This window comes from Nothobranchius furzeri, chromosome 18, assembly GCF_043380555.1.
Source record: "Nothobranchius furzeri strain GRZ-AD chromosome 18, NfurGRZ-RIMD1, whole genome shotgun sequence".
Taxonomy (NCBI): Eukaryota; Metazoa; Chordata; class Actinopteri; order Cyprinodontiformes; family Nothobranchiidae; genus Nothobranchius; species Nothobranchius furzeri.
The window spans coordinates 18,524,318-18,534,444 of NC_091758.1; positions in this window are offsets into that span (position 1 = coordinate 18,524,318).

A 10,127-nucleotide genomic window follows, 5' to 3' on the forward strand; every position below is an offset into this window, starting at 1 on the left:
AGAGGTCTCCCGAGAGCGCCACAAGCCGACAGCCGCACAGCAGACAAGCGCCTCTGCAATCTGAGATGCGCAGAGCTGCCGCTGGGGAGAACCAGGTGGAAAGGTTTCCATCCCAGAGCTCCACAAGCCGTCAGCCCGCGCAGCACACAGAAGCAGCAATCAGACAGAGATGCGCCGAGCTGGGGGGAGAACCAGCCGTCAGCCCACGCAACACACAAAAACCGCGATCAGAAATAAATAAAATGAAGTGCAGACTCCTTGGACGCTCTATTAGTGCAATTAATGCCACAGCAAGTCATTTTGTCCAGCAATTGCACAAAAAATATTCAAAACAGAATACACAAACACAGAGACTCAAAATCCCGGAGCAGTTTCCAAGCCAGACCGAGGCTCTACTGAGGCCTTTCCTCGGAGCTAGCTCTGTGGTCACGTGTGTCGGATGCTCATTAATTATACAGAATTTTAGGCTTTTAATACACTTAAACAGAAGAGTGAGAAAAAAATTCACCCCCCTCAGAGTTGTCATGAGTGTAAACTAGATAATTTAAACAAAAAACATGTTTTTGTACCAGGCTGTAAACATGTTTATTTCTGCTGTGAAATTGGTATTTTTAACATGGGAGTCAATGAGGATTTGCTCGCTTCTGACACCAGCCCCCAGCGGATGAGGGTGGAACTGCAATTTTTGGTACTTCCGGGTTGAGACCAATTTTAGAGCCGCAATGTGGGGGCTTGTGCTGGACTGAGATAAATGATTTTTAGTTGGTGAAATCAACATATGTGACAGTTGGCAGTACTATGCCCCCTAAGAAGGTGAAGCAATAATGCAAACAAAACGAAAACAATGACGACGAGTCTCAGTACGTGGGACAAGGAGAAATGGCAAGTGCGCATGGTGACAGAAAAGAAATATCTGAGTTGATACGCTCCGTCGTAAAGGAAGAGATCAGCGTTGTGGTTAATAAACTGAACGCGATTATGGATGATAATTCTACTTGTGTGAGAAGACTGGGTGATGTGGAGGAGATATGACCTAAACTGGACAGTCGGATGTCAAAGTTGGAGTCGGAGAATGCTACGCTGAATAAATCCATTGCCGAGCTGAGAGAGAGGATGGAGCGGCTTGAAATACAGAGCCGCAAATACAACCTTCGTGTGTTCGGATTGTCTGGTGACATTGGAAAAACTAACCGTACTACTTATATGGACACGCTCTTTAAAGAATTGTTCAGAGGAAAACTTATGCGGGAGCCAGAAGTGGAGATGGCGCACTGGATTGGACCTAGGAGGGACGCAGTAGGAAGAGCGATGATGGTGCGGCTGCGGAGGCTTACAACAAAGGAGGAGATTATAAAAACGGCCAGAGAAGAACGTGTTTTCCAGCTGCGTGGTATGAAGCTGAAGATGTTTCCAGATCTTACCAGTGAAATGGCGAAAAACGAGCTGGCTTCTGCGAAATAAGGAGTAAGCTAAAGAAGGCTCAGGTGAGACATGGACTGATTCATCCCGCTTCCCTGATTCTGACTTTCAAAGATGAGATAAAAAGGTTGAATGAACCGAGTGAGGCTGAGGCTTACTACAAGACTGTGATTGAACCAGGGAAGAAGGACAGAGAATAATATGGACTAACCAAAGACAGTTTAACGAGTTTAACTGCTTAGGTTATGTGAGGATAATGTTTAATTTTTATATAAATGTTAAATAACATCGCAAGATGGAAATGATAGCCCACATAATAAGAGTTATATAATTTGGTTATTTATGTGTCTAGAGTTGGCGTATAAAAATGTTTTATTTCATTACAGTGTTTGAGTTTGAGATGAAAGACAGTATGATTGTGTTTGGTAAAATGATAAAAATGTTACAGGAAGCTCAGTATGATTTTTGCAGTCAGGAATTTATTCTAGATTTTGGATGACAGATCATGTTTGGTTGCGGGAAAAGGGGTTTAAAATAGCTCATTTGAATGTGTGCAGTTGGAGAAATAAGGTGGCAGATATTCAAGAAATTTTACAAAGTTATAATTTACATGGGGCTGTGCAGTGGTGCAGTGGTTACAGCTGTTGCCTTGCAGTGAGAAGGTCCTGGGTTTGATTCCTGGCCTGGGATCTTTCTGCAGGGTGTACCCTGCCCACTTGCCTGTTGACTGCTGGAGATAGGCATCATAGTATTGATATCAAATTGTTAAAATTAGTAGTAGATTTTGTTTCATGTCCTATTGTTCATATAATAAATGGAAGTTTTAAAGAAGGTGTTTTCCCATCTCAATGGAAAACAGCAAAAATAATACCTTTAATTAAGAACAATAGAGAACCACTGTCTGGTCAAAACAGTCGACCAATAAGTTTGCTACCAGCTTTAACTAAAAATATGAAAAAAAAATTGCATATGACCAAATGCAAGATTATTTTGAGGTATATGAATTGAACACAATATATCAACATGCTTACAAAACGAATCATTCAACCACTACTGCACTTATTCAAATAACTGATTATTGCTTAGAGAATATCGATAATAATAAGCTAACTGGTTCTATATTTTTGATTTAAGCGCGGCTTTTGATGTTTTAGATCATGATATTTTATTACAACAACTTAAACATTATGGATATCATACATCTGCTCTCAACTGGACTAAAAGTGTTCTTACTAATAGAGATTATAAATTTTATTTCAATGGCAGTTTTTCTGAAAAAGGTCAGATGGAATGTGGTGTTCCACAGGGAAGTTGTTTGGGACCTCTTTTGTTTTCAATTTTTTTAAATGATTTTCCAGGGGGGCTGCAACATGCAACTACAGTATATTTATGTTGATGCTACAGCAGTATATGCAGATGACATTACTGTTTTAGCTTCAGCACATACGGAGAGTGCATTGAATGAAATATTAAATAAAGAGTTAAGAACAGTCGAGCAGTGGATAATGTCACACCCTGTCCTGTCTCCCCGTTTGGTTCTGCCTTGTGTCTCCGTTGATTGCTCCCACCTGCCTCTCATTTCCCAATCAATTTAGCTCCCGGCCCTCGTGTATTTGGACCCCTTCTGTTCTGTGTCTTGTGTCAGATCATTGTTTCATTGTCCAGCGTGTCTCCAAATAAATTATTGTCAAACGTTCCTACCCGTTTGCCTGTCTTCCTCACCCTGTTTTGGATCCTCACCTCTTCTCCGCTTCATTCGCTGGCAAGTGTGACAGATAACTGCTAACAAACTAGTGATTAATGCAGGAAAAACTAAATGCATGGTAGTTGGCTCCAAACATACTTAACAGACGATGCCAAAGTTACATTTAACTCTGAGTAACAACGTAATGGAACAACTAGAAGAAGTAAAATTACTGGGAGTAATAGTTGATTGTAAGTTATCATGGACAAGCCAGATTAATTATGTTTTACAGAAAATGGGGAGAGGTATGGGCATAATTAAATTTAGCTGCAAATATATACCACAATACTTATTTAAATGCCTTGTTCAATCATTACAACTGCCTAGTACAATGGGAGTTAATTATGTCAATAATTATGATAATATAAAATTAGAATGGGCAGCATTAAGTGACAAAGACATATCGGGTTATAGTTATAATACAGATCAATACCTGAACAATATCTCTGTGGCTAAAGAGGCTATCCTGTGTGAAGATGTCAACTGTAAGATTCTTAAACACAAAAGCGATCTATGCTCTATGTATGAGGATATAGTGGACGCTTTGTATGAAAGTGGTAGACCTTTTCATGTCAAAGGTAAGAATAAGCAGAAACCTCATATCAGGCCTGGCTGGAAAGAACATGTTGCCATGTATCAGGATGAAGCACGGGCAGCTTTTAAATGTTGGGATATGGTTGGGAGACCTAGGCAGGGTGTGGAATTTGAACAGAAAAAACATGCAAATGCCAGATATAAGTATGCTGTTCGTTTTATATCAAAAAATGAGCAGATCATGAGGGCAGATTCAATGGCCAGGAAATTTATGAGTCATGATGTCAAAGGTTTTTGGAAAGATGTGAAAACAGTTAATAATTGCAAATCATCTCTACCAGGTGCTGTTGAAGGTGTTTCTGGGGAAGATAATATTGCAGCATTATGGAGACATCATTATTATGCATTGTTTAATTGTTTAAAAAGTGATCAGCATGAGGATGGCTCTGTAATTAATAATGAATCTATATGTGTAACGACCCATGAGGTGCATGATGCTATTCACAAACTAGCTGATAATAAGGCTTCTGGTCTGGATCACATTAGTGCAGAACATTTGAAATATGCTAGCCAAAGACTAGCTCCCCTTTTAGCTCTATGTTTTACAGGGTTCATGATTCATGGCATACTACCAGACTCAATGATGGCAATTCTGCTTGTTCCAGTCATTAAGAACAAATCTGGGAAGGTGACCAGTATGGATAATTATAGGCCGATTGCACTAGCCAGTGTTTTATCTAAAGTTCTTGAAAGAATCATATTTGATAGAGTCACTGTGTACCTCAGTTCCTTGGATAATCAGTTTGGCTTTAAGCCAAAACATGGTACTGACATGTGTATATACGCACTTAAAGAAATGGTCAGTTGGTACAGAAATAGAAATTCTTCTGTCGTTATGTGTTTTATTGATGCTTCTAAGGCTTTTGATCGTGTAAACCACAGAAAACTTTTTATTAAGTTAAAGCTACGGGGGGTCCCTGGGTTTATTGTGCGAATCCTGTCTTACTGGTATGCTCATCAGAAGATACAGGTTAAATGGGGTGCCAGCATCTCTGCACCATTTGGCGTTAGTAATGGGGTTAGGCAGGGTGGAATTCTGTCTCCTATCTTATTTAATCTGTACGTTGACGATCTGTCTGTGCAGCTCAGAGCCTGTAACACAGGATGTTTGATGGGTACAACTTTGATCAACCATCTGATGTATGCTGATGATCTGGTGGTCTTTAGTCCAAGTAGTGCTGGTTTACAGCAGCTCCTGAATATCTGCTCTGAATATGGTGTGCAGTACGATATTCAGTATAATGCTGTTAAAAGTGCTATCTTGATATGTAGAACCAAGCAGGATAAAAAGCTAAACTTTCCTGTGTTCAAACTGTCTAATAGTGATCTTAATGTGTGTGAGAAGGTGAATACCTTGGCCACTTTATAACTGATCAAATGCGTGATGATGCTGACATCCACAGACAGTGCTGTAAGCTGTATGCACAAGCTAACACTATAGCTCGTAAGTTTGGTTTTTGTTCACCTCCAGTTAAGGTGGCTTTATTTAAAGCGTATTGTACTCCGCTCTACACAGCCCATCTGTGGTCATCCTACAATCAAAGCAGCATGAACAAGCTGCAAGTTGCATACAACGATGCCTTAAGGATCATACTTAAAATACCCAGAGGGGGCAGTGCTATCGCGTCATACCCGTGTCAAAACCCGTGCACGCGCATTGGGTCCACAGCGCGCGTGTGAACGGGACTCGCGAGCGAAAATATACATGGCAGCGCGCGTGTGAACGGGACTCGCGAGCGGAAATATACATGGCGAGAGGTCATTTGTGCACTGAGAGGGAGCAAACTGTGTCTGTGAGCGCACAAGGATGTGCACAAGTGACAAACCTGCGTGCGCGCGTTGTCAACGAGAACACGGCAGAGGAAAACGTGCGCGCGCGGCAGCCTCTGTGCGCGCTCGGCAGCGTCTCTGCGCGCTCGGTTTCTGACTCCTGCTCGCTCGGCTGTAAGGGTTTTGGCACTCTGGAGGCGTGGCCTGTGGCAGATCTTCTCTGTCCTCTGATTGGTTAGTGTACCCCGCACTTTACCCTCTACCTATCTATATAAAAAAGTCTGCTATTCAAGCAATTGCTGGCATAGCTCAGTTGGGAGAGTGGGTGACTCTCGCCCTGGAGGATCCGGGTTCGAGGCCGGGCAAGGAAAATGCAGTAGATGTCATGTTAATTTTTCTTAGTTTCAGGTATTTTACAGTTGTGACCGTTCAACTGTCATTAAACGTCCGAATGTTTGCTGGGCAGTGTTTTAAAAAGTGCACATAAGCTAGATGGTTTTAACCATAGAAAATTACATTTTTTGTGATACTGGAAAAATACATACTGAAATAAAACTACTGATTGAAAACTTTATGACTGTGGTTGTACAATATATGACTCACTAATACACTGCAAACTCCCTTAGAGTGGGGCTTCCAGAGAGAGAGAGAGAGAGAGAGACAGAGAGAGAAAAGTTCTTGCCTCATTAATGAATTGTTTATTTTTTTCAGTATTTAATTGACAAATTATCCTTTCAAATAATTAATTGATGAGTTACATAATTGTCCATTTAGAATTGTTGAATGGACTGAGTCAAGTTTGGTGCACTTTATATATTTCAAAACATGTTTTTTTTTTATTTTAATGATGCATATAAATAATTTAAATGTTAATTTAATGAAATATTTCTATTTTTTCATTACCTCACCCTTGTTTTGACAAAAACGGGACCTTGCTGGATAATATCATGGAGAAACTATTTGTTCACAGTACATGGCTCCGTAAGGATCTGTGTACCAAAGGAGGAGATACTCAGAAATCTGTCTGCAGATTGTTACAACCCAGACTGGAAGTGGCGGGCTGTAATAAGAAAGGAGACCAAACAGAGCAGCGGGGGTTCAACAACTGATTTATTTAACAAAAGTAAGGATTTACTAAAGCAAGTTAGTGAACAGAAAATGGCCATCTCAAGGTTTTACTCGGATGTCCCTCAGCAGGGTGCAGCACTGTTGAAGGTCATCTGAATGAAAGCTTGATATGCAGTTTCTTTATGAAAGTGTGTAAATATACAGTGTGGTTGCCGTACATATGTTGAGGTTCTCAGACATCAGGCTTCTTTGCCCAGGCCTTCACTAGTGGGCTATTTTAAAAGTTGGTAAGGAGAAAAACCACAGCATATAGCTGATTGTTTACAAATGCAAGGAGGGGAATAACAATCAAAATGCTTGTGTTCTTGGACCAGATGAATGGAGCGCTCCACATGCACTCAGAGATGTTATGGCTTCTGTTTCTATAACTTTACATGCAGACATTTGAGGTTTGCCAGAAAGGAAAGCTGGCCTGTACACTTTGCAGGGCACAATGTCATCAATGAAGAAACCCCTGTCTACCAAGATGACCATCTCTAGTTGTAGCATTTTCATCGCACCAGATTCCCAGGTTGGTCGCTGATAGTTCCAGCATACAGTGCTGAGACAAAGGTCACTGGCCTATGTGGCACAATCCAAATGAGCCTCTTCAGAGTGCAGTTGAACTTGAGGAAAATATATGACTCTGGAAGAGAGGGGAATATGGCCATTGACACCTCAGATCAGTGCAGTCAAGAATTACTGGTGTTTGGGTAGTCCTGAACGTGTTGTGATGCCCCCACCGTCTCATTGGGTTTTCATTGTGTTTTTCTTCTGTTGTAGGCAGCTCGTTAAGCAGCCTTGGAGGCACCTGGGCTCAGGGTGTGGTGCTGCCTACAAAGCCTACTGTTTTTCTGCTTTCACTGGGTCTCTCCTGTGTGGTGGAGAGTCCTCACTGGCCATTTTCTGTTCACTAACTTGCTTTAGTAAATCCTTACTTTTGTTAAATAAATCAGTTGTTGAACCCCCACTCCTCTGTTTGGTCTCCTTTCTTATTACAGCCCACCACTTCCAGTCTGGGTTGTAACAATCTGCAGACAGATTTCTGAGTATCTCCTCCTTTGGTACACAGATCCTCACTGAGCCATGTACTGTGAACAAATAGTTTCTCCATGATATTATCCAGCAAGGTCCCGTTTTTGTCAAAACAAGGGTGAGGTAATGAAAAAATAGAAATATTTCATTAAATTAACATTTAAATTATTTATATGCATCATTAAAAAAAAAACATGTTTTGAAATATATAAAGTGCACCAAACTTGACTCAGTCCATTCAACAATTCTAAATGGACAATTATGTAACTCATCAATTAATTATTTGAAAGGATAATTTGTCAATTAAATACTGAAAAAAATAAACAATTCATTAATGAGGCAAGAACTTTTCTCTCTCTCTCTCTCTCTCTCTCTCTCTGGAAGCCCCACTCTAAGGGAGTTTGCAGTGTATTAGTGAGTCATATATTGTACAACCACAGTCATAAAGTTTTCAATCAGTAGTTTTATTTCAGTATGTATTTTTCCAGTATCACAAAAAATGTAATTTTCTATGGTTAAAACCATCTAGCTTATGTGCACTTTTTAAAACACTGCCCAGCAAACATTTGGACGTTTAATGACAGTTGAACGGTCACAACTGTAAAATACCTGAAATTAAGAAAAATTAACATGACATCTACTGCATTTTCCTTGCCCGGCCTCGAACCCGGATCCTCCGGGGCGAGAGTCACCCACTCTCCCAACTGAGCTATGCCAGCAATTGCTTGAATAGCAGACTTTTTTGTATAGATAGGTAGAGGGTAAAGTGCGGGGTACACTAACCAATCAGAGGACAGAGAAGATCTGCCACAGGCCACGCCTCCAGAGTGCCAAAACCCTTACAGCCGAGCGAGCAGGAGTCAGAAACCGAGCGCGCAGAGAGGCTGCCGCGCGCGCACGTTTTCCTCTGCCGTGTGCTCGTTGACAACGCGCGCACGCAGGTTTGTCACTTGTGCACATCCTTGTGCGCTCACAGACACAGTTTGCTCCCTCTCAGTGCACAAATGACCTCTCGCCATGTATATTTGCGCTCGCGAGTCCCGTTCACACGCGCGCTGTGGACCCAATGCGCGTGCACGGGTTGTGGCACGCTTTAAACGCCATACAGTGCCAGTCAGATGTTTGTAACAGCAGGTGTTTGTACTTTTAAAGCTCTTTTAAGAAAACTCATATTCACTTTTATAGGCCGACTGGATAGCTCTGCCAACAGTATAATTTTAGCAATCACTGATCCTACTGTGAGCAGTTGTCGCTATTTCTCCAGTATAAGGAAATACTGGTTGAAGTGTTTGTGTGGTTAACCTTGTGTGGAACAGTTTATAGTAAAGCTTTTAATTACATTTAGATTTTTATTCAATTTTATGCTGTTATCTTTTTATTCTATTTATCTATTTTGTTTCATTGATCTGTTGTTTTATATGTATTTTATCTGGACCTAAGTGTCTGTCAATAAAGATTATCTATCTATCTATCTATCATTAGTGCTTTCTTGTGTAGAAGTGAAAATAATTTGCATAAGCTACAAGTAGCACAAAATAAACCTGCTCGTATTGTTTTAGGCTGCCCTTGCAGAACAAATGTGGGAACTATGCATGAAAAACTTGCTTGGCTAAATGTGAAGAGTAGATTGAAGTATTTCTTGTTAACAATTGAGAGGAAAATTATAATTACAACAACACCAGGTTGAATACTGGATATCGATGAACTGATACGAAACAATGAACATGAGGTCTTCATTCTGTTGTATTTTATTTTCAATCTTTATTTGGTGTGATTAACCCCTTTCCCGGTATTGGTTTATATATATAATTTTGTTCTAGATATGTGATTTCATCTTGAGCTACTAGGATTATATGAATTAGGGATTGTGTGTGTGTGAGTGTGTGTGTGTGTGTGTGTGTGCGGGTATTATTTTATGTAAACAATTGTATGAAAATGTACGAGACCCCAGGAAGACTAGCATCTGCATTTAGGCAGAAGCTAATGAGGATTTTAATAAAACGAAACTAAACAAAACACTTTTTAGCGGCATAGAACCACCCTTTTTCAAATCCAAACAACCATCATTTGTTTTAACCTGAAACAACTCCATCAGCTTCCAGCAGGAGTACCAGAGGGTCTCTTACTGACCAACCGTGCTGGACTCAAAAGGGCCTCTGACCTTTGAAATCCCCAGAAGTTCTAATCACTCGTCAGATGTGTCGAGATGACTTTGCTTTCCAGCTGGATCTCCAGGAACCCTCTTCACTGGTATCGTAGACCTGCATACTGGCGTTGGATGGGTTAAGATTCAAACATCAGTAAATTCAGCCAGATTATTCTTGTAATCCCAGACTTCACATCTTTTCTATGACACCTGATTAGACTCTTGATAACGTCCAAGATCATGTTTCATTAGAGTTGGTTATTGTCCCAGTTGATACTACCTTCAACAGTCATTTGCATTCAGTTATTCTGT